The 24739-nt window shown below is 43.0% G+C and overlaps 1 protein-coding gene and 1 pseudogene across 2 annotated transcripts in view; one reads left to right on the plus strand and one right to left on the minus strand.

Moving 5' to 3' along the window:
- Nucleotides 1–24739, minus strand: part of FMN2 (formin 2) — a gene marked incomplete at its 5' end in the record, with an annotated part of 438038 nt that overhangs the window by 363322 nt on the left and 49977 nt on the right. The gene's annotated exons all lie outside the window — the stretch shown is intronic.
- Nucleotides 8903–11776, plus strand: LOC105550141 (annotated as a pseudogene). Its single transcript, XR_001007652.1, has one exon. The product of XR_001007652.1 is annotated as a 26S proteasome non-ATPase regulatory subunit 2 pseudogene (transcript).

Consider the following 24739-nt stretch of genomic DNA (forward strand, 5'->3'; position numbering starts at 1 on the left):
GTGCCGCTTCAAATGCCATCTTTCTAGAACGGGGCCTTCTTCCACTTGTGCAGGTGGAGTTTATTGCTTCATCTGTGTTCCCAGAGCACTTTGTACCATCTGTGCCAGCATTCACTGTGTTTGAACTGAGAATTCTCTTTGATGCATTGTCTGTCTGCTCCCTATCTCCAACGAGAACGTAAGTTCTCCTAAGACATGGACATGTATTCTTCGTAACTGGGTAGGCCTTGTGAGTATTAACCCTTCTTTTTTTGTTTTTTTTTGTTTTTTTTTTTTTAGTGGAGTCTCACTCTGTCGCCCAGACTGGAGTGCAGTGTAGCGATCTTGGCTCACTGCAACCTCTGCCTCCTGGGTTCAAGAGATTCTCCTGCCTCCCGAGTAGCTGGGATTACAGGCATGCGCCACCATACCTGGCTGATTTATCTATTTTCTATAGAGATGGGGTTTTGCCATGTTGGCCAGGCTGGTCTCGAACCCCTGACCTCAGGCGATCCGCCTGCCTCGGCCTCCCAAATGCTGGGATTACAGGTGTGAGCCACCGCACCTGGCTGGTATTAACACTTCTTGAATCCCTTACTACATGTTAGCTTTATCATAATCTAACAAAAAGTTCATAGAATTTAAATGAGGCAACTTCTGGGCTTAAACCATAACTCCATCTTTTCCTAGAAATTTCACTGTAAGCACATTTGGTCCCTGGCCTATAAAACAGTATCACACAGGCTGAGAGTAGTGGCTAATGCTTGTAATCCTAAGATTTTGGGAAGTCGAGGTGAGAGGATCACTTGAGTCCTGGAGTTTAAGGCCAGCCTGAACAACATAGTGAGACCTCATCTCTACAAAAAATAAATAGATAAATAAATTAGCCGAGCATGGTGGCACGCACCTGTGGTAGCAGCTACTAGAGAGGCTCAGGTGCAAAATCACTTCAGCCCAGGAGGCTAAGGTTGCTGTGAGCTATGATTGCACCACTGCACGCCTGCCTGAATGACAAAGTGAAACTGTCTCAAAAGAAGAAAAAAAAAAAAACCGTAAATACAACCAGCTCAAGGGGTACTTTTTGAGAACCGAGATTAAATGAGATGATACATGAATTTTGCCTGAAAAATTCCTGCCATGAATATAACAGCAAAAATGATGATAAAATGGCTCTAGCATCCACTCAGTCCCCATTCCATGCTGGGCATTGCCCTAGCCCCTTTACAACCCACGTTGTAAATATCATTAACCCTCCATCTTAACAACTAGGAACCAAGCCCACAGAGGACAAGTGAGCCAGTCAGTGCCACATAGCAATCACCCAGCAAAGCCAAGACTCATACCCAGCTGGGGATTCTACCACACATACTCTATAATGTTCTCTTACATAGGTGCCTGATATTTTATCTCATCCTCACCAAAACTCTTCGATTTTCCTCACCTCACAGATGAAAACACTAAGTCTCAAAGCAGTAACTCGCCCAAAATCACAGGGCTACGGAGTGAACAACTCAGACTGGGCCTCTGGAAAGTTTAGTGGATTTTATTGCCAGTGTTTTGTGGCTCTCTCCAATAATCACTGATGGCTCTGAGTAAGGGAGAAGGAGGTGGTGAGTTGCAAAGTAGACACTCCGCAGGGTTGAAAGGCTGAGAAATGCCAAGCCAGTGGCAGGCTTCTCTCTGCATGGATCTGCTTAGTAGAGCAGCAAGGGTTCCAGAAACAGAATCTCCCAGATTGGTATTCTAGCAAGACATGAGCTTCTTGGGATGTTGTCTCTGCTTAATCCTAGCTCATCCCAGAAGTAGGCACAGGCAACAGGGCCACCATGCTGGGAACAAGCGTAAGAAGAAGAGAGCTTGGTATGTATGAGTCTACCGCATGATGCTATTGCTAGGACAAATTTGGAAACGGAAACAAAAGGTCACACATATGGAACCCACCCCCGCACACACACATCCTCCTCCTGGCTCTATGACAGTAGAAGATCCAAAGGAAGGAATTAGAGTGGGGTGAATTTCAAAAACTATAGCCTTATAAAAGGAAACCAATTTTGAGCTAAAGGAAGGAATGAAAGGAATGTAAGGCTTTTTTTTTTCTTTTTTCTTTTTCTTTTAAATGAGCTCAGAGTATCAAAAGGGTCCAGTGAAGAGCATGAAGATTTAGACTGGGCCTAGAGAAGACAGGATCAGGACTGGATTAGACAGAGGGGAGACTTATGTGTATTCTGTAAATGTCAGAGCCCGTGGTGGTACCTACCCTCCAGAAGGAATAAGAAAAGGGAATATGAAAAGTGCCGATAGCAGGGATTAATTCAGAACAGTGACATGCATTAAAAAGTCCATTGGAGGCCAGGCATGGTGGTTCATGCCTGTATTCCCAGCACTTTGGGAGGCCGAAGCAGAAGGATTGCTTGAGCCCAGGAGTTCGAGACCAGCCTGGGCAACATGGCAAAAACCCATCTCTATTAAAAAAACAAAAAAAAATTAGATGGGCTAGGTGGTACACATCTGTAGTCCCAGCTACTAGGGAGGTTAAGGTGAGAGGATCGCTTGAACCTGGGAGTTTGTGGCTGCAGTGAGCTATGATAGCACCACTGCACTCCAGTCTGGACAACAGAGCAAGACCCTATCTCAAAAAAATAAAGAAAAAGTCCATTGGTTCCTCTGCTTTGCTACACAGACAGTTCTGCTCCTTCAGAGGCAGACTTACACTTTTCAGTGATTCAGTCTTAAAATTAGATAGCAAGTCTCAGGCTGAGCGGGGCAACGTCTAAATGCCTATCATAAAGATTTTCTTAAGCAAAAAGAAACACTGTACGAAACTGCATTCACAATTTTCTAAGACTCCTGTCTCTCAGAATCCAGACTTTGCCCACACCGGAGCTTACATTTTCTCAAAGGTGTTAGCTGAAGGTGAGGTTTGAACAATGTGCTCCGGGAAAACACATACCAAGCAGAAGTAGCACATATATTAAAGCTGCCTGTTGGGTCTCTTTTCACAGAAAGCAAAGCTAAAATAAGGGCTCAGCCTTAAGATCTGTCACCAACCACGTATAGCACAGGAAGCAAGCTGGAACTGAGATTAAGATCTGTGACATGCTCTGCTACTTATAGACTAGGGTGCCTTGTTGGTGCTTAGAATGGGAATTGACTCACCCGTTAGTAGACCATATAGCCATTATGGCTACACTTATTATTATCATCATTTAAAAACAAGGTCGGCCTTCACGTGCAGTGCTTCATCCCAAATATAATTCAAGAGAATAAAGTAGAGAATTTGAACAAGTCATTTCTAAAGACCATGTCCTTAAATCAACACAACAATTGGGACTTAGAAGCCAGGATATTTATGCATAATATCCATGTATAGTCCCATAGAAGGATGGTTTAGGTTCTACTACATATTTTTTATCTTCTGAAGCTATGGATAAAGGGAAAGTTCCTGTGAGAACCCATAATCTCTTTGCCTTTGAACATACTTGTGAAATGCTAATACATGTGGATGCATAGCCTGTAATGATTATTCCAAAATAGATTTAGGGACTTCTACATAATAGGCACAGCAGTTAGGAGCAGGCATTTCAGAGTTTAACATACCTAGATCTGAATAGCTTCTCTGCTAATTATTATGACCAGTCTCTTTATAAAAAACACACCTGACAAAACGTCCAAGGGGTGTTAAAGATCAAATGACATGTGTAAAACCCTCAGCAAAGTAAGAGCTCGGAAAATGGTGACTATTAGCATTAAACGGGTCATTAGAGGGTTTAGTTTGACTGTTACTGGTGAGGCCACACCGTTGGTAAGAGTTGAGAAACGAAACCAATTTTCATCACCTAGCTCAGTACTCTTTAGCTGGATTTTAGTCTCAAATTATTATTAAATGTCAGTTTGACCTTAATTAAAGCTTTGATCCAACAAGGTTGTAAGCAAGATATGCCTTCCCTGTTTTTCTTGGTCTCACGTTGAAAAAACTTTCCTCATGCTTACAGGCATTGCTTCTTGTTCACAATTAATGAGCGCATGGGATGGACTGATGTCTTGTTTCATCCATAATCATTTTCCTTCTGTACACAGAAGAGACTACCCAGTTTCCACCCAAGTTATTTGTTGACTATGTCTGATGGCTGGCTGAAGGATTGCTTGATGGCTGGAAGAAGGATTGCCGTATCTATAAGCAACCATGATCTTTGTATCTTGATATAAGCTTCTGTACAAAATTTTTGGTCACATCCTTAAAAGTGAAAACATATTTCAATAACGGTTAATCATTTAGCTAAAGGAGCATATAACCCTTTAGCAAATACAACTTAATTAAAAATCCATTTTATCTGAAAAGGAAGTTGTGTTATTTTAACCTATCAAGAGACTTTAATGGAGTAAATGCTATATCAGAAGAGGACAAAAAATACCTAATCAACATTAGCATTTATACATATCAGATTGTTTTCTCTAATGTTATTGTCATCTTTACTATAACCATATTTGTTTTCACCCGTACTTGGGGGAAAAAAAAACACAAATGCTATTTTCTTGAAAAATCTATAAAGATTTCACTCCTCTCTAATTTCAAAAATTTACCTCAAAGAATTTTTAATTTTAAAATGTAAAGCTATTACAATTAATTTTCCTGGAATATATTTTGCAGTGGTGAAATTTTAAGACGCCTTCCTGTAACTCCTTCTATTTGGAAATGAACATTATTCTGAGAATTCTTCTGCATAATTTGAAATGACCAGCAGAGGGCAGAGCTAAAAATTTGACACTAGAATCCCTGTGCATGAATGAGAAGAAATTTCCAAAATGAGGCTGAGGAGTTCTATTTTTGACTGAAATTTAGCACCTCGGTTGCTATATTTGCTGAGCTCAGAGACATGCCAAGAAGAAATGTCAACCTAACATTCTCTTCAGTGCAAATGGGGAAAATAAAAATCAACACTGCAATAAAATAATTTAATGCAGTACAAATGCTAGAATTAACCAAAAACAAAGAACTGAAATAATGTGACATAAATAGTACCTTGTTCATTTTATGCACACATATGAGGTGCAACTAAATAACTTACAAATCAAATACTTGGTGATAAAGATAGACAAAAATATCTGTAAAAATTAATCTGTGAAAAGTAATTTTATCTATATCTGTATGTGCATTACATAATAACTTCTTAATCTAGAATATAAACCTTACAGACAAAATTCTTGAAAAAGTTTTCCAAACTTTTGTAGGGTTGTTTGAAACTTTGATAAGTACAAAAATGGTTATTTTATTCTCCACATTCTGTAAGTTCAATGTTTTACAACCCCTTGTATCTCAAAAGTACATTTCAAAAAACGTGTTAATATATAAAGGAAGAAGCAAAAGGAAGAAAAACCCTGGGGTTTAGGCTTATGGGTACAGTATATATTGAATAAGATTACATTTAATATACGGAGATTTTTGTTTTTTGTTTTTTGTTTTTTCAAGACGGAGTCTCGCTCTATCGCCCAGGCTGGAGTGCAGTGGCATGATCTCGGCTCACTGCAAGCTCCGCCTCCCAGGTTCACATCATTCTCCTGCCTCAGCCTCCCGAGCAGCTGGGACTACAGGCGCCCGCCGCCACGCCCGGCTAATTTTTTGTATTTTTAGGGGTTTCACTGTGTTAGCCAGGATGGTCTCGATTTCCTGACCTCGTGATCCACCCGCCTCCGCCTCCCAAAGTGCTGGGATTACAGGCGCAAGCCACTGTGCCCGGCCAATATAGAGAGTTTTTATTCAGCAACATATCTGGGCATGAACATCTGCATTTTACATCTCAAGTTTTTTCAAACAGAGAAAAAGTTAAATAGAGAAAGTTCTTGTAAGAAATAAAAAGTGGTGTTAATTCCACCGAAAATTCTGTTAACCCCAACTGGAGACAAACTTAGTCTCAGTCTCTCTCTCTCTCCTTCTCTCTCTCTCTTTCTTTCTCTCCCTCTCTTTCTTTCTCTCTCTCTCTCTCTGTGTCTCTCTCTGTGTGTCTCTCTCTGTCTCTCTCTTGGTCTCTGTCTCTCTCTCTCTCTCTCTGTCTCTGTGTCTCTCCGTGTGTCTCTCCGTCTCTCTTGGCTGAGCAGTTTCTCAATTACACACAGGAAGTTAACCAAAGCCATAATGATCAATCCAGGGAAACTGTTTTGTTATTAAGGCTTAGCTCTGGCACAGCACTTCTCATGAGCAGAGCTGTATTGTAACTCTTGAGAATTCAAAGGTGAGTGAAATAAAAGACAAGAGCAGCTTCCATGGCAAAGTAGCAACTAATATTCACAGAACACACTTTCTAGAGCAAGACTTTCGCAAATCTGGCTTATCAAAAATTCATATTCCCAGAGCCCAGTCTCAGATCTAGTCAATCAGACTTTCCAGAAGCAGAGCTCAAGAATTTGCATTTTATAAATATTGCCAGGTATCACAGTAACACGGAATAGCAGAAGATGAAGCTGCCGACCTAGCCAGGAGGTAGCTAAGGGAGGTCCCTGTAGATCACAAATAAGAGATACAGTAGCACCCTAGGGTAAAGCATCTCCAAGTGTAACAAGATTGGACTTGGTTTTTAAAAATCAGGGCCAGGTGCAATGGCTCACACCTGTATTCCTAGCACGTTGGGGGGCCCAGGTGGGAGGATTACTTGAGTCCAGGAGTTTGAGGCTGCAGTGAGTTATGATTGCTCCATTGCACTCCAGCCTGGGTGACAGAGAGAAATCCTCTTTTAAAAAGAAAAAAAAAAAAATCACTCTTTTGTGGAGAAGGAACCATAGGGAGCAGAGTGGACCCACGGAGACTAATTAGGGGACTATCGCTTGAGACCAAGCTCAACACTAAGGTGACTTGGACCAGAGTGATGGCAACAGAAAGAGAAAAAAGGCCAACAGATTGGCTATGGAGGGTGGAGAAAGGGCACAAGATGTAGAGTCAGCCTTTGTGGGCTGGAATTCCATCTTCTCCAGCTAACAAAACAATCGACTCTGGGCAAGTTACCCTAAGTTTCTTTTCACATCAGAAAATGGAAGTCAGATTAACTGAGTTATTTAAGACCAATTAATTGAAGTGATCGTGTTAAGTACTTAACACAGGACTTGACCCTCAGTCAGTACTGAATGTCATGGCATGAAGAAACAAGAAATTAAAAGCCCCAATTTTCTATGACTCGCTCCTCCACGCCGGCCAACTAAACTGGAAAAAACCAAACAGACCCACTTAGATTCATTAATCTGCATTCACCATGGGGTCTAATTGCCCCATCTTCCATCTTACCCGGAGGAGAACATCATCCTCCATTAGTTCTTTACAGCTTATCTCCAAAATGAGTCTGAAATTCCCATTCTATCCAGATTCCATTTTAAAGAACAGACCCTATAACAACTGTCAAGTGAAATGGTACAAAAATGATACTAGATTGGTGTTCACTTATTTGGGGGCAAGTTCCTAAATAAACTCAAAACAGCCTATAAGGAAAGTGAATGTTTTCTTACTACATAGTAAATTAGGCACTCTACTCTTCACTATATACTATTTATTTTTATTTTTATTTTTTGAGACAAAGTCTCAGCTTACTGCAACATCCGCCTCCTGTGTTCAAGCGATTCTCCCATCTAAGCCTCTCGAGTAGCTGGGACTAGAGTTACATGCCACCACGCCTGGCTAATTTTTTGTATTTTTAGTAGAGAAGGGGTTTCACCATGTTGGCTAGCCTGGTCTTGAACTCCTGACCTCAAGTGATCTGCCCACCTTGGCCTCCCAAAGTGCTGGGATTACAGTGTGAGTCACTGTGTCTGGCCATCCTTTTTTTTTTTTTTTTTTTTTGAGACAGAGTCTTGCTCTGTCGCCCAGGCTGGAGTGCAGTGGCATGATCTCAGCTCACTGCAACATCCGCCTCCTGGGTTCAAGCAATTCTCCTGCCTCAGCCTCCCGAGTAGCTGGGACTACAGGCATGTACCACCAAGCTCGGCTGATTTTTTGTATTATTTTATTAGTAGACACAGGGTTTCACCATGTTAGCCAGGATGGTCTCGATCTCCTGACTTTGTGATCTGCCCGCTTTGGCCTCCCAAAGTGCAGGGATTACAGGTGCGAGCCACTGCACACAGCCATACTATTTTTTTTAAATCATTTTGAACGTGGCATATGTAGATCCCATCTTTCAGTTACACAATTGACACCCGGGAAGAAGAGTCATTATATGTATCAACAGATGTCACCCTCAAAGACCAGCTAATTGATGCATGAAGCTCCAAACCTGTCTCCCGAGCACCCCTGTCTGCAGGGGATTGTGTCAAATGTTGTAGCTTTCTAAGGCTCATAACGCAAGGTTTCTGCCTCGACCCGTGGCCTGGCTTCGACTGCCACCTATTTTGAATATGAAAATTGCCTCATTGTCCCAGCGCCCTCACTCACACCTGTGATTCCAGCACTTTGGGAGGCTGAGGCAGGAGGATCACTTGAGGCCAGGAGTTCAAGACCAGCTTGCACAACACAGCCAGAACCTGTCTCTACGAAATATATAAAAATGAGCAGAGTGTGGTGGTACATGCCTGTGGTCCTCGCTACTCAACAGTCTGAAGCTGCAGTGTCATATAATTGTATCACTACACTCCAGTCTGGGTCACAGAGCCAGACCCTGTCTCAAAAAAAAAAAAAAAGAAAAAGAAAAAGAAAAACTGCCTAATTGTAGTAAAAAACATTAGGTGCATTTCAAATACAATACTAAAGAAAAAGTTTTTCCCATATATATATACATGTACATATATATACACATACATATATACACACACATATATATATGTATACACATACATACACACACATATATATATGTATACACATACATACACACACACACACACACACACACACACACACACACACACACACTATGATGTACCCATGAAAATTAAAACAAAGGGCAGTGGCGGCAGAGGTGGAGGAGGGAGGCCGGGACAAGATGCCAGTGCAGCCCCCAGCGGCAGCCTCCTTGCGGCACCGACAAGAAGTCAAGTGGCAAGGAGTGGCAGGATGCCGGGGACAAGGACAAAGAACAGGAGCTGTCTGAGGAGGAGAAACAGCTTCGAGATGAACTGGAGATGCTCGTGGAATGACTCGGGGAGAAGGACACATCCCTGTATCGACCAGTGCTGGAGGAATTGCGAAGGCAGATTCGTTCTTCTACAACTTCTATGACTTCATTGCCCAAGCCTCTCAATTTCTGCATCCACACTACGGCAAACTGAAGGAAATCTTTGAGAATGTGGCCCCTGGGGAGAATAAGCATTTTGCGGCTGCTATCATCTCTGTTTTGGCCATGGCCGTGAGTGGGGAGCGTGAGTGCCTCAGATATCAGCCAGTAGGCTCCCAGAAGGAGTTGGCATCATGGGGTCATGAGTATGTCAGGCATCTGGCAGGAGAAGTGGCTAAGGAGTGGCAGGAGCTGGATGACGCAGAGAAGGTCCAGCAGGAGCCACTGCTCACTCTGGTGAAGGAAATCATCCCCTACAACATGGCCCACAATGCAGAGCATGAGGCCTGCAACCTGCTTAAGGAAATTGAGCAGGTAGACATGCTGGAGAAGGACATCGATGAGAATTCACACACAAAGGTCTGCCTTTATCTCACCAGTTATGTGAGTGACGTGCCTGAGTCTGAGAACTCAGCCCTACTGCGTTGTGCCCTGGGTGTGTTCTGAAAGTTTAGCTGCTTCCCTGAAGTCCTGAGACTGGCCTCGATGCTCAATGACACGGAGATGGTAGAAGACATCTTCACATCCTGCAAGGATGTGGTAGTACGGAAACAGACGGCATTCATGCTAGGCCGGCACGGGGTGTTCCTGGAGCTGAGGGAAGATGTCGAGGAGTATGAGCACCTGGCAGAGATCGTGTCCAGTGTACCGCTCAACAGCAACTTCTTGGCCTTAGCTCAGGAGCCGGACATCATGGAGCCCAAGGTGCCTGAGGACATCCACAAAACCCACCTAGAGAACAGCAGGTTTGGGGGTAGTGGCTCTCAGGTGGACTCTGCCCGCATGAACCTGGCCTCCTCTTTTGTGAATGCAGCTTTTGGCCAAGACAAGCTGCTAACAGATGATGGCAACAAATGGCTTTATAAGAACAAGGGCCACGGAACGTCGAGTGCGGCTGCATCTCTGGGGATGATTCTGCTGTGGGATGTGGATAGTGGCTTCACCCAGACTGACAAGTACCTGTACTCCTGTGAGGACTACATTAAGTCAGGAGCTCACAGGCAAAGTGAACTCTGGGATCCGGAATGAGTGTGACCCTGCTCTGGGACTGCTCTCAGACTATGTTCTCCACAAAGCAACACCATGAGACGTAGTTCCATCTTTGGGCTAGGCTTGGCCTACGCTGGCTCAAATCATGAAGATGTCCTAACACTGCTGCTGCCTGTGATGGGAGATTCAAAGTCCAGCATGGAGGTGGCAGGTGGGACAGCTCTAGTCTCTGGAATGATGGCAGTGGGGTCCTGCAATGGAGATGTAACTTCCACTATCCTTCAGACCATCATGGAGAAGTCAGAGGCTGAGCTCAAGGTCACTTACACTCGTTGGTTTCCTCTTGGACTGGGTCTGAATCACCTGGGGAAGGGTGAGGCCATCAAGGCAATCCTGGCCGCACTGGAGGTCACGTCAGAGCCATTCCGCAGTTTTGCCGACACACTGGCGGATGTGTGTGCATATGCAGGCTCTGGGAATGCGCTGAAGGTGCAGCAGCTGCTCCACATTTGTAGTGAACACGTTGACTCCAAAGAGGAGGAGGAAGATAAAGACAAGAAGGAAAAGAAGGACAAGGACAAAAAGGAAACTCCTGCTTTCTTTCTGGGAAAGAAACATGGGAGCGCATCAGGGAGTGGCTGTTCTGGGGATCGCCCTTATTGCCATGGGGGAGATTGGTGCAGAGATGGCACTAGGAACCTCCGGCCACTTGCTGAGATATGGGGAACCTACACTCCGGAGGGCTGTACCTTGAGCACTGGCCCTCATCTCTGTTTCAAACCCACAACTCAACATTCTGGATACCCTAAGCAAATTCTCTCATGATGCTGATACAGAAGTTTCCTATAACTCCATTTTTGCCATGGGCATGGTGGGCAGTGGTACCAATAATGCCCGTCTGGTTGTAATGTTGCACCAGTTAGCTCAATATCACGCCAAGGACCCCAACCACCTCTTCATGATGCGCTTGGCACAAGGCCTGACACATTTAGGGAAGGGTACACTTACCCTCTGCCCCTACCACAGTGACTGGCAGCTTATGAGTCCAGTGGCCGTGGCTGGGCTGTTCACTGTGCTTGTTTCTTTCCTGGATGTTCGAAACATTATTCTGGGCAAATCACACTATGTATTGTATGGGTTGGTGGCTGCCATGCAGCCCCGAACGCTGGTTACGTTTGATGAGGACCTGTGGCCGTTGCCAGTGTCTGTCTGCGTGGACCAGGCAGTGGACGTGGTGGGCCAGGCTGGCAAGCCCAAGACCATCACAGGGATCCAGACACATACAACCCCAGTGTTGTTGGCCCACGGGGAACGGGCAGAATTGGCCACTGAGGAATTTCTTCCTGTTACCCCTGTGCTGGAAGGTTCTGTTATCCTTTGGAAGAACCCCAATTATGATCTTTAAGTGACGACCAGGGGCTCTGAACTGCAGCTGATGTATCAGTGGGCCATGCATCCTGCTGCCAAGGGTGGACACGGCTGCAGACTTCTGGGGGAATTGTTGCCTCCTGCTTTTTTGTTACTGAGTCAGATAAGGTTGTTCAATAAAGACCTTTATCTGCCCCCCTCCCAAAAAAATAAATAAATAAATAAATAAGAAAAGGTTTTCTCCATTTGTCCCATGACCCTGGGACCATGGCTCAGAAGTCCTCTTGTCCATCCGTCTTCAGTAAATATAATCAAAATACAATGAATATTTACCAAAACATGAGGTAACTTTCAGTTCAAAATAGCTCAGTTCGTTATAGTCTTTAATCTCAGCTATATTTTGGCTTTGCACTAGCAGCTTTGTTTTTTTCAAAGACACCCTCTTTTCATGCTCCTGACTGGGTCAGAAGGAGCCTCAGTACAGCCTAACTAGGACCATGAGCAGCTCAATATCAGAAAACAGTGATGACAATGAAGCCACCGTACTCCTACCTACAGGCTTAAACACAGCCCTCTTGCAACTTCAAAACTATAGGGAGACTCTGATATATTTCTGATCTGCACACCCCCCCCAAAGCACATCCCATCAGTCTGATCAAAACTGTCCTCGTCTCATGTAGCTACTTCCAAATGAATCAGTGTTGCCAAGTTTTTCCACACAAAGCATCATGGGAACTAAGTCTAAATTGCCTTAGAAATTGTGGCTTTGAGCATCTGGTTCCCTCAGGCCAAAGGTCCCAACTCAACCACCCAACTTCTGAGGACTTCCCTCAGAAGCCCCATGTGAGCCCTGCCCAACGTGCCACATAGACACATTCTCTCCTGTCCTAAGAGGAGACAGTGAAATCCAGTCTCAGCAACTATCCTGTCCCCTTCATTTCACTGCACAAAATGCAAACATAGGAGACACTTAAAACTCTTCTTTTCAAAGTTCTCATTTCACCATGGTATTTAAAGTACATGGCTGGGCATCATGGCTCACGCGTGTAATCCCAGCACTTCGGGAGGCCACGGTGGGTGGATTTTCTGAGGTCAGGAGTTCAAGACCATCCTGGCCAACCTGGTGAAACCTCGTCTCTACTAAAAATACAAAAAAGGTAGCTGCGTGTGGTGGCGGGCACCTGTAATCTCAGCTACTCAGGAGGCTGAGGTAGGAGAATCACTAGAACCCTGGGGTGGAGTTTGCAGCGAGCCAAGATCGTGCCTTTGCACTCCAGCCTGGATGACAGAGAGAGACTCCATCTCAAAAATAAATAAACAAACAAACAAATAAATAAAATACCGTTGTCTGTTATTTTTCATGCAGATTTCTCATGCAGATTACTCATGCTAAGCTGCACTCTTGTCTTAGGCTGTCTTCCATCTTTGAATCCCTAGTATTTTCTTAAAAGTATCCCTTTGAATGCCTAGTATTTTCTTAAAAGTATCCCTTTGAATGCCTAGTATTTTCTTAAAAGTAAAATCTAAAAATGTCCAGGATTCTTCATAACACATAACACCTTCATAACACATTGACCTGACCCAGAAGTGAGGTAATTAGTTTATTAAAGAAATACTTGTTACCCAACTACATTTAATGAATGCACAGGGCCATTAGCTACCAACAATATGAGGAAAGTTAGACTCTCTTTTAAATGAAAAACAATTTCCTTTTCTAATAGAAGGCAGTGTGGCGTGGGGAAAAAGCAAATTGCCCTGAACAGCAGGAGACTAAGATCCTGGCTCTGTCAAATCTATTTTGGACAGAAAAGTCGCTTCACCTTTTGAGCTCCAATGTCCTTGCTTGCCAATTTAAGAGAACTGGGCTATATTAAATACTTGCTAAGGTCTTCTTCAGTTTTGATATTTTTATTATTCCCTCATAAAACAGCAAATTAGTCAAATATGTACACTGTGCAGACACATGGCTTGAAATAATTAAAACAGGAAAATTCTTCCCACATCCTGGGATAGGCTATGTTTAATAGTGGGAATCAGGAAATACCATAAATCGAAAACTGCTGCTAAATGGAAGAGACTCCCCCCTATCCACAGCATTTAACCTGGACATCAGCTGTTCTACATATAAAACCCTGTAAATAGCATGAATTAAAAATACAAAGCACAGAAAGAGAAGTCACTCCCAGGAAAACAGCAGGCCCCAGCAGTCATTTTACACACTATATACCCAAAGGAGAAAACAGCTTTTTGTTTCAACCTGCATGGATCTGTGTTGTGGCAAGTTAGGGTCAGAGATAGCCAGAAATGCAAAAATGCAGTCGAAGGTTTTGTGCTGATAATGGAACTTCAAAGCAAGGAAGAAAATGAACATAATTTTCTTGTGCTTCAGTGCATTCTGCAAAAGGAAAATAAAAACTATCTCACCAGGCTTGTAATGAAGATTAATACAGTTAATAATTGTAAAGTGCTTAAAACAGAGCCTGGTACATAGAAAGCTTAATGTGTTTTTAAATACTGAAAACAGTTTTGTTTTGTTTTGTTTTTTAAGCACCAATACAAAAAAACGGACAATGACCTGAAAACAGGTTACATACTGGAATGGGAACCACGATTAGCAAATCATTCACATCCAGAGGAAGAAAGAAAGTGAGAGTACGCCAACGCAAGCACTCACCTTCACACAATCCTAGCCAGCAGACCACTCACCAGGCCACACCCTCCAGCAGTTTACCAACTAAAACCGAGTTATCTACCCAACAATACCTGTAAGCTTCCTATCTGAACCCCCTCAGCCTGCAGACCTTGAGAATCTTAGCTGCCCTCCTTTCTGCCATTCACCCCCTCTGGTCTTCTGACTTTGTAGCCTACTCTTCAAACCACCGCTTTAGGCTGGTATCTTCAGTTCCCACCCTTACTAACCTTCCGATGCATCTACCTGGGCAAAAAGCCCAAGTGAGCTGGCACAGAGGCTCTTGAGCTAATCACACACGTGGACTGACTTCACCTCCCATCTTCCCACCACACCCTACACCCCTGTCTCCAAACCTCAACCTGCTGAAATCTGGGCAGTGCTCTCAGTGCTCCAAATTCCTCTCTACAAGGGTATTATCAATAGCTTTCAGTCTTAATCTTGATCTCTTGGCAACACTGAATATCACTTAACACTCCTTCCTTTGTAAAAAGTATCTTGTGTTTTTCTCTTTATCATTCTCCTTGTATCTTTTTCCCCCTAATTGGGTACCTATTTATCTACATGTCAGTCTCTTCTTGCTTCACACTCTACAGGCACTTTCCAGAGCATAATGGCTTCAAGTATCATCTGCATACTGAAGATTCATCAATCTTTCTCCTCCTAGGCTCTCTCTCCTGACCTCAGATACAAATAACTAATTGCCTTTTTGTATATATTTAAAGAGGTACCCTCAAATTCAGTAGGATTTTAATTGAATGAATCATCCCCGCAACCTGCTCCTCACTGTGAATTTTACACACAGAGCGAATTGCATCACCCTGTACCCTAGTGCTCAGACCAGAAACCTGGACATCCTCCTTGTCTCTGCCCGCTCCCTTACCTTTAAACGAGCCACCAAATCCCCAAGGCTTCTCACGTCTACCCTCTGAGGCAGTGCTTCTTAAAGTGTGGTCCCCGGACCAAACCGGCATCATGGGCATCACCTGGGAAGTTGTTAGAAATGCAGCCGGCATCATGGGCATCACCTGGGAAGTTGTTAGAAATGCAAATACTCTGATCCTAACTCAGACCAGCTGAGTCAGACACTCGGGGGTGGGGCCAGCAAATTGTGTTTAACAAGCCCGTCTGACTCTTAGAGTTTGAGATTAGTAGAAGTAACAATATTAATCCAAGTATAATTAGAATCTGCCTTTTTTTATCCCGAATTTCTTTCCCAAATATAAATAAGACTATTTTATTAATTAACTATTATGGTATTATGAAAAGAAAATTAAGATGTATGATTTGTTAAAGGAAAAGCTCTGATTCTTGCACTAGCACAACTCCCTGGATACTTGGAAGTCTTTTAAAAGGGGGAAAAAAATTGTGTGACCGTATGTGATTTTTTGTTTGTTTGTTTGTTTTGAGACAGAGTCTCGCTCTCTTGCCCAGGCTGAAGTGCAGTGACACAATCTTGGCTCACTGCAACCGCCAGCTCCCAGGTTCAAGCGATTCTCTTGCCTCAGCCTCCCAAGTAGCTGGGACTACAGGCATGCGTCACCATGCCTGACTAAGTTTTGTATTTTTTTTTTTTTTTTAGTAGAGATGGGGTTTCACCAGTTGGGCCAGACTGGTCTTAAACTGCTGACCTCAAGTGATCTGCCCGCCTCAGCCTCCCAAAGTGCTGGGATTACAGCCATGAGCCACCGTGCTCCGCCCACATGTAATATTTTTTAAAAATAAAAGGACTTTCTACTACCTAACTCCTTCATAGCTTCTTGAAGGCATTCTGTCTCTCCTGGATTGCTGCAACGGTTTCCTCAGAGTCTTCCAGCATCCCAACCACAAACACAGCACAGCTCTCCGTCCATACTCCTCTAACACCCAGAATGCTCCCTCTAAAACATGCAACTGACCACGTTATACTCCTCCACCGAACGCCCCCCAGCGGCTCCCCGAGATAGGGTTCACTTCTTAAACGCTTCTTCCAGAAGTCTTCACAAATGCCTCTGGATCCCAGGCAGCATTTCTCTTTTCTTTTTTCTTTCCTTTCGTTATTTATTTATTTACTTATTTACTTATTTATTTATTTATTTATTTATTTATTTATTTTGAGATGGAGTCTTGCTCTGTCACCCAGGCTGGAGTGCACTGGTACAATCTCAGCTCACTGCAACCTCTGCCTCCCGGATTCAAGCAATTCTCCTGCCTCAGCGCACACAACTGCACCCAGCTAATTTTTGTATTTTTAGCAGAGACAAGGTTTCACCATGTTGGCCAGGCTGATCTCAAACTCCTGACCTCAAGTGATCCTCCCCTTGGCCTCCCGAAGTGTTGGGATTACAGGTGTGAGCTACCGCCCCTGGCCACAGCACCCTTTGCGCCTCTTCTGTCCCTCCTCCTCTACACTGGGCCTCCAGGTCCTGGGCATAATTGACCACTCAACACCTCAAAACTCCTCTATCACCCTTTATCAACTACTGTACCGCTCGCTGTGTCTGTTCACCCAGTAGCCCCTTTCCACAGTCAGCTACACAAGAACAAGAAAAGGCTCTATATTTTTCATAGAAAAATTCCATAAATATTGTGTGACTGGCTGGTGACCACACATGGTTAGAGACAGAAAGAAAAGCTCACAGAATAAATTCACTATCTATATATTACATGAGTATACAGCAGGGGCTAGCCAACCTCAGTCTGCCAGCCAAACGTGGCCAGCTGCTCCATTTTGTAATACAAAGTTGTATTAGGAAACACAGCCTTGCTTATTCGTGGCATATTGTCCATGGCTGCTTTTATACCACAACAGTGCAGTTGAGTAGTTGTGACAGGTACTGTAAAATATTTACTAAAGCCTAAAATATTTTCTATCTGGCCCTTTACAGAAAAACTTGCCAACCCCGATCTAGACAATAAAGGTAATAACAGGAGAATAAATCTTCTTTCAGATTTCCAAAGTCCAGTACAAATTGAGAGGATCTAAAATAAAACAAAACACAAAACAAAACAAAAAAAACTCCTTAAGCTCCTGAATTAAGTGATATTTTCTCAGTACAGGATCCCTTCACTTTGCCATATAGTCCCATTTTTTTTTTTTTTTTTTTTTTTGAGATGGAGTCTCGCTCTGCAGTGTCCACCTCTTGGGTTCAAGCGATTCTCCTACCTCAGCCTCCCTAGTAGCTAGGATTAGAGGCGCCCACACCATGCCCAGCTAATGTTTGTATTTTTAGTAGAGACGGGGTTTCACCATGTTGGTCAGGCTGATCTCAAACTCCTGACCTCATGCTCCACCTGCCTCGGCCTCCCAAAGTGCTGGGATTACAGGCGTGAGCCACCGCACGGGGCCGGATTCCCAATTTTATACTCCTTCTGGCTCTTGAGAAAAGGAAAAGGAGGTCAGAAGAAATACAAGTCACATCAATAGAACTAATTAATATTCAGTGCGTCTCCAGGAGAAGGATAAGAAAAGAAAATCATGACAGAAAAGTTGAGCTGAGTCACCCTTTTTAATAAAAGTCCATCATACAAATTCAAAATGAATTCTGAGTCACCCAACACTGTTTGCCAAACTGGTGATAAAAAAAAAAAAAAAAAAAAAAGGACCAGTTGTGAAAGTCAAAATGGATATCTAAAACAGCATAATCCTCTTAAAGGAGGAAAAACCAATCATGAAGAAAGTATGTCATTGTCTTTAAAAGAGTGATTGCCATGAGTGTGTTTTCTAAAAATCTATTTTTCTAAGTTTCAACTAGCTTTACTGTTGGGAGGCATGCTAAAATCCAGGAAACTACTGACTGGCAGCATTTCCTCTGAGCTCAGAAAACTTCATGGTGGGGAGAATAACACTAATTATCATTACTACTTCTGCAATAATGTGCTTGAATTGAGCATTACAGGGAAAAAACATCACCCGTTTTGCCCTCTGAAATAAAATACATAAATGGCAACACATATTAGCAATTTATTAAATTATGTATCAGATCAGAAAAATAAAATAATCTCAAAATAGGCTTAAACATAATAATCTCCAACCACACCTAAAAATATATATGCTTAAACGCATATGTATAAAAACTTGGATACTGATTACTACAGGATCCAGTCATACAAACATTCACTGAGTAGTAACTGGGGACAAATTACCACAAATTGATTTAAAAAAAAAAAAAAGGAAAAGAAACATGGCCAGGCACAATAGCTCACACCTGTAAACCAAACACTTTGGGAGGCCAGGGTGGGCAGATCACCTGAGGTCAGGAGTTCAAGGCCCTCTGGCCAACATGGTAAAACCCCGTCTCTACCAAAAATACAAAAATTAGCTGTGTATGGTGGCATGCACCTGTAGTCCCAGCTACTCGGAAGGCTGAGGCATGAGAATTGCTTGAACCCAGGAGGCGGAGGCTGCAGTGAGCCGAGATCACACCACTGCACTCCAACTGGGTGACAGGGTGAGACTCCATCTCAAAAAAAAAAAAAAAAAAGAAGAAGAAAAGAAAAGAAAAGAAGCATGACAAAGTTCTTTCTAAAATGATAGAGTCCAGATAATTAACAATTTTTAAAATATATGTTAAAAGCCTTCTACTTTACACTGAACTATCTGACTACAAACACAGGGGACACAATTTGAGGGGACACAATTTGACCCACTATACAATCAATATTGTGGTAAAGAAAAGTTACCCATCCAAGGCAATTTTTTTCAAACCATATATCAAGTGCATAGCCTGCAAAGAAAGAAATCAAGTAGGAACTTCTTGATACATATCCACTTACTATATTCTTTATGAAATAAATCAACTTTGTAACTAAAAAGTAATATTGGATTGGAAAATCTCCCTTAGAGAAAACTTAGTAAGCAGATTTCTTCCTGTTTATATGTATTGACTGGTCCCATCAATGATTTTAACCCACAAGAAATTATCCAATCAAGAAAATAAAACGAACTCTTTGAAAGAGAAGAGCAATGTTACGTAGCAAAACAATCTCCAGCCCTCTCTGGTTCCTCCCTGTCTTAGGAATTCTAGATGAAATGGAGGTTCCTATTCTTTGGTGAGGTGCGAGGGAAAGCAAAACGCTTCGTTCTTTCATGCCACATTGTCTGTCAAGTATGCCAGACACTTGCACACATACACACAGAGAGCTAAATAAGTACCTCATATGTCAATATTCGAGTGTAATACTTCTACAGACTGACCTAGGGAAAGCACGGAGTCACTACGGAATGGTCATGAACATAACACCAAGTGGGCACGACAGATTTCCCTTCACAATTTGCAGTTACCTCCCCATAGCTTTCCCTACTCTTTCCATTTCCCTTTCACTCATCCAGAAAGATATGGGGGCATGAGGGTTAGTGAAGGAATGTGGTAACTACAGCAGTAAAATTAAGTAAAATGAATTAAGAAAGGAGGATGGCAATAAGCCCAGAAGCAGAGATCCAATACAGAGTCAACTCCCAGACTAATTCCAGAACAGACCCATATCCCATCCCTTCTCCCATCTTCTCCCTCTCCAAGTGTTTTCTTTTCTCTCTCTCTTTTTTTTTTTTTTTTGTTTTGTTGCTATTGTTACTATTTTTTGTTTCTTGGTGAGACAGGGTCTCACTCTATTGCCCAGGCTGAAGTGCAGTGGTGCAATCACAGTTCATTGCAGCCTCAACCTCCCAGGCTCAAGCGATCCTCCCACCTCAGCCTCTCCAACAGCTGGGACTACAGGTGTTCACCACCACACCTGGCTAATTTTTTTAATTTTTTGTAAAGACAGAATCTCTCTATGTGGCCCAGGCTGGTCTCATACTCCTATGCTCAAGCAATCCTCCTGCCTCAGCCTCCAAAAGTGCTGGGATTACAGGTGTGAGTCACCGCACCCAGTCCAAGTGTTTTCAAGATTATCAAATATAGGCAACCTTTGATCATTCAAGACAATTCAGTGAATAGATTCTCTAGTTCCTCCTCACTGCAGTCATCATAGTTTTCCTACAGCTCTCTTCTTTACAAAATCAAGGCATATTTATTAAACAGTTATGCCTGATTCTGTAACAAGAACTTGAAGGGCAATAATATTAAATACCAACCACTAATAATTACCTAGCATTTGTGATGTGCTAGACATTGTGCTAAATGCCTTATAAATTAATCTCATTTAATCTTCAAAACAACTCCAGGGATTATTAGACATGAAAAATTTTAATGAGACCTTGGGTAAATGTTTTCACCTCTTAAGTAGGTGGAGGAGATGGGATAAGAATCGAGTCTAGGACTAGAGTCCACTCCTAACTACTCTGGGGAGATCTGTCAGGTAAACACAAGGACACAACATTACATTGTTCAAGAAACCTTCACACAACATTTAATTTGCATTCAGGCATTACAGGGTAAATAGCCAATTATAATATGTGCAACATATCCTTTCAGAGAGAAAATGCAGACTGAGATGGCTAAAGAAGATGTCTGGGAGGGAATGGCATCTAACTCTGAATAGCATCCTATGAGAAAGAGTGAAGCCTAACTGGAAAATAATAGTGAAGAACAGAAGTAGCGGTGTCCACAGAGCCCCAGAAGTGAGAGAAAAGATGGACAATTAGGAAAATCAACAACACTTCAGTGTGGCGAAAGAGTTTGGAAAGGAAAGTGGGTCAGGAGCGGTAGAAGTGGGAAGGTTTTGAAAGGCAGAAGGAAGACCACGGAGATCCAAAGAAGCTGGAGTTTATTCTGACAGAGAAACAATTAAAATGACATGGCCAGGTGTGGTGTCTCGTGCCTGTAATCCCATCACTTTGGGAGGCCAAGGCAGTAGGCTCACTTGAGCCCAGGAGATCAAGACCAGCCTTGGCCACCTAAGGAGACCCCGTCTCTATCAAAAAAAAAAAAATTAAAAACTAGCTGGTCATGGTGGCATGTGCCTGTAATCCCAGCTATTTGGGAGGCTGAGGTGGGAGGAACGCTTGAGCCCAGGAGGTTAAGGCAGGCAGTTAGCTGTGATCACCCAACTGCACTCCGGCCTGTCTCAAAAAATAAAGTAAAACAACATGATCAGACATATATCACTAGATTTCTCACCCTTGGCACTACTGACATTTTGCACTGGGTAATTCTTTGTTGGGGGAAAGGGGGAGATGTCTTGTGCATTTGGAATGCTTGGCAGTGCCCCAGTCTCTACCCGCTAGAAGCCACTTGCACCCCTCTCCCCACTGTGACAACCCCAAATGTCTTTGGACATTGTCAAACATCCTCTGTAGGGCAACATAACCCTGGATTGAGAACCACTAGACAAGACTGAGGAGACTGGACTGGAAACCAGTAACAGGCAAACCCAAGAAGCTCATGAAAAGGCCAATGTGATCACTGAAGCCAAGTGATAACGGAACCTGAAAGGTGATTTTCCCAATCCTTCCTCAGACCGCGACCTTCTCATCTAGCCCTCCATAATCAGCTAGAGAGGATTCCACGTCCATCCTGAGCATAACCTGCTCCACTTCTGAAGCCCGTATCATCTCATCTACCCCTCTTCATCACAGACCCTGACAAACCTCCTTGGTATAGCCTTCACATGTCAAGGACTTTACCACGTGGTCCTCTCTCTGCTTCTCAAGGCTGACTCTTCCACATTCTATGGGACATTAAGTCCCAAACAACACCCTGAGCTTCTCAATTCTAATCACAACGGGCCTACCTCTCCACCATGGACTGGTCTTTGCAATGCGAAGACCACCTCCACCTCTTAAGTCTTAAACACCAATATCCTTCCCTCTGGCCACAACCACCAACGAATTCATTCTCTCTATCTTCTCACTACATCTAATTATTCTCCACTGTCCTTAAGAACTTTAATCTTTTGATTGGTCAACATTCTCTTAATTTATGAGATTTATTTGCTCATGATTTTACCATATAACCTATGGTCTATGGCAGCAATATCAGTTCCCTTGCCCTCAAGGAATAGCCGCTGTAAAGTCCCAAATAATCGCAAATTCTAGATGTCAAAAGAGAATGATTATTCTCTCTGAAACCTGTTTCCTCTTTAGTATTCTAACTCTTTAGTAGAGTATCCCAGAAATATGAACCAGAAACTCAAAGAAATCGTCTACTCCACTGCCTCACATCCAATCAAATGGCAAGTCCTGTCAATTCTAAGTCCTAAAGATTCCCTGTATCTGGCTCTTTCCAACCCCACAGCCTCTGTTTCAGTTTAGACACTCTTCTGATCACCCAGATGCTAATTTTAGTTTTCTTCAATCCATTCTCCATCCTGCCACCAGAGTGATATTTTATAAATGCCAATCTGTTTATGGCTTAACTACTCAAAATTATTCAAAAGCACCCCCAGGTTGTCTTCGTTTACATTCCTGGTCTCCTTTCTATTCATCATTCTCCCAATTTATACTCCAGAAATACTTAGGAACTGTGCTCACATGCACCCCCATGCCTTTCTAAGTACCGCCCAGTATACAGACTTATTTTTTTTTTTTTGAGACAGAGTCTCGCTCTGTTGCCCAGGCTGGGGTGCAATGGTGCGATCTTGGCTCACTGCAACCTCCGCTTCCTGGGTTCAAGCGATTCTCCTGCCTCAGCCTCCTGAGTAGCTGGGATTACAGGCATGTGCCAAGACACCCAGCTAATTTTGTATGTTTAGAAGAGGCAGGGTTTCACCATGTTGGTCAGGCTGGTCTCAAACTCCTGACCTCAGGTGATCCACCCGCCTCGGCCTCCCAAAGTGCTGGGAATACAGGCGTGTGAGCCACCGCACCCGGCCTACGGACTTCTTTCATGGCTGCTCCCTGCAGCTAACTCCTACTCATTCCTCAAGTCTTGCCCCAGCTAATATCTCCTGAGTTACCAAGGAGACCCAGTTACAAACCTTCCCCTTTGGTCCCTGTACTATAAATATCTCCACCTAGAGCCTAAACACGATTATGACCTGTGGTGACAGCCAAAGGGTGTTGAACACTTACTATGTGCCTGTAGTGTGCAAAATGCTTTATTCATATTCATACTTTCCTCTCACTCAGCAACTACTATATTTATTCCTCATTTTACCCAAGAAGAAGCAAACTTTGAGAAATCCAGGCATTTACCTAAGTTTGCACCATAGTTGAGAAATCCCAGACACTTTGACTATGGAGCCCACTTCATCCACTAAGCTCCAATAATTCATTTCCATGTGTTTATTTATTTAAAGTGGACCGTACGCCAGTTCAGGATAGAAGCTTTCTTTTCATCTTTGTGTTCAGGGCAGAAACAGGGCAGGGGGTTGGGGTGTAGGTGTCGGAAGGGAAAGGGGGAGCTGAGAAAAACAAGTGGAAATCATGATTAAATATGAAGAACCCAATCTAAATTAGAAGACAAAGAATTTAAGAATTCCATGAAATGGCAAGAATGAGCTGAAAAATAAAAAATACTGAGGATACAGGGGGAAAAGTTATGTTTCTTCACCCAAAAAAGAAAATAAGAGGCAGTCAAAAACTTCATCGTGCTGGATGGGAGTTCCCTGTATAAGAAAAGGATAAACTAAATGTAAACTAAACTAAATATGGGATACTTTTGAGCAAGTGATTGTTTACTAAAAACATAGACTTCAGCCAGGTGCGGTGGCTCATGCCTGTAATCCCAGCATTTTGGAAGGCCGAGGCAGGTGGATCTCTTGGGGTCACGAGTAAGAGACCAGCCTGGCCAACATGGTGAAACTCTGTTTCTACTAAAAATACAAAAAATTAGCCACGCGTGGTAGTATCCACCTGTAATCCCAGCTACTCAGTAGGGTGAGGCAGGAGAATTGCTTGAACCCAGGAGGCGAAGGTTTCAGGGAGCCGAGATGGCGCTATTGCACTGCAGCCTGGGTGAGTGAGTGAGACTCTGTCTCAAAAATAAATAAATAAATAAATAAATAAATAAATACAAAAATCTTTTTAACTTGACCCAGGGAAATCCTTGTTCAAATGGTCTGGGGGGTGTGATATTGGAATACCGAAAAGGAAACAAAATCAGAATATGCTATCTGCCCCTGCAGTGCAACAGTTACACAGCATCCATATGTCTTCCAACTTATACATAAACTATTAACCTTAAAAGTATACCCTAAACATAAAAGTGTATCTGGTAGAAGCTGGGAGGTAGACAGGGCTCAGACTAAATGAAGGCAAAAATGGAGACACGAATAGTGTGACTATTACATGGTGGGTGGGGTGGCAAGAGATACAATCTGAATTTGATGAAACAATGGCAAAAATCATAAGCATATTATTTAAAATTCAAAGAAGTGTTATGAAAGAGAAACTCGAAATAGCAATATTAATTACATTAGAAGGAAGAGGGAGAGACAAGCAGCTACATTCTCACTGGTGACCGCCAGAAGGCAAGAGTAATGTCAATAACGGTGGCTAGGGCATGTTGTCCCACACCTATAATCCCAGCACTTTGGGAGGCTAAGGTGGGTGGATCACTTGAGGTCAGGAGTTCAAGACCACCTTGGGCAATGTGGCCAAACC

Source organism: Mandrillus leucophaeus, unplaced genomic scaffold (assembly GCF_000951045.1).
Source record: "Mandrillus leucophaeus isolate KB7577 unplaced genomic scaffold, Mleu.le_1.0 Scaffold466, whole genome shotgun sequence".
Classification (NCBI taxonomy): domain Eukaryota; kingdom Metazoa; phylum Chordata; class Mammalia; order Primates; family Cercopithecidae; genus Mandrillus; species Mandrillus leucophaeus.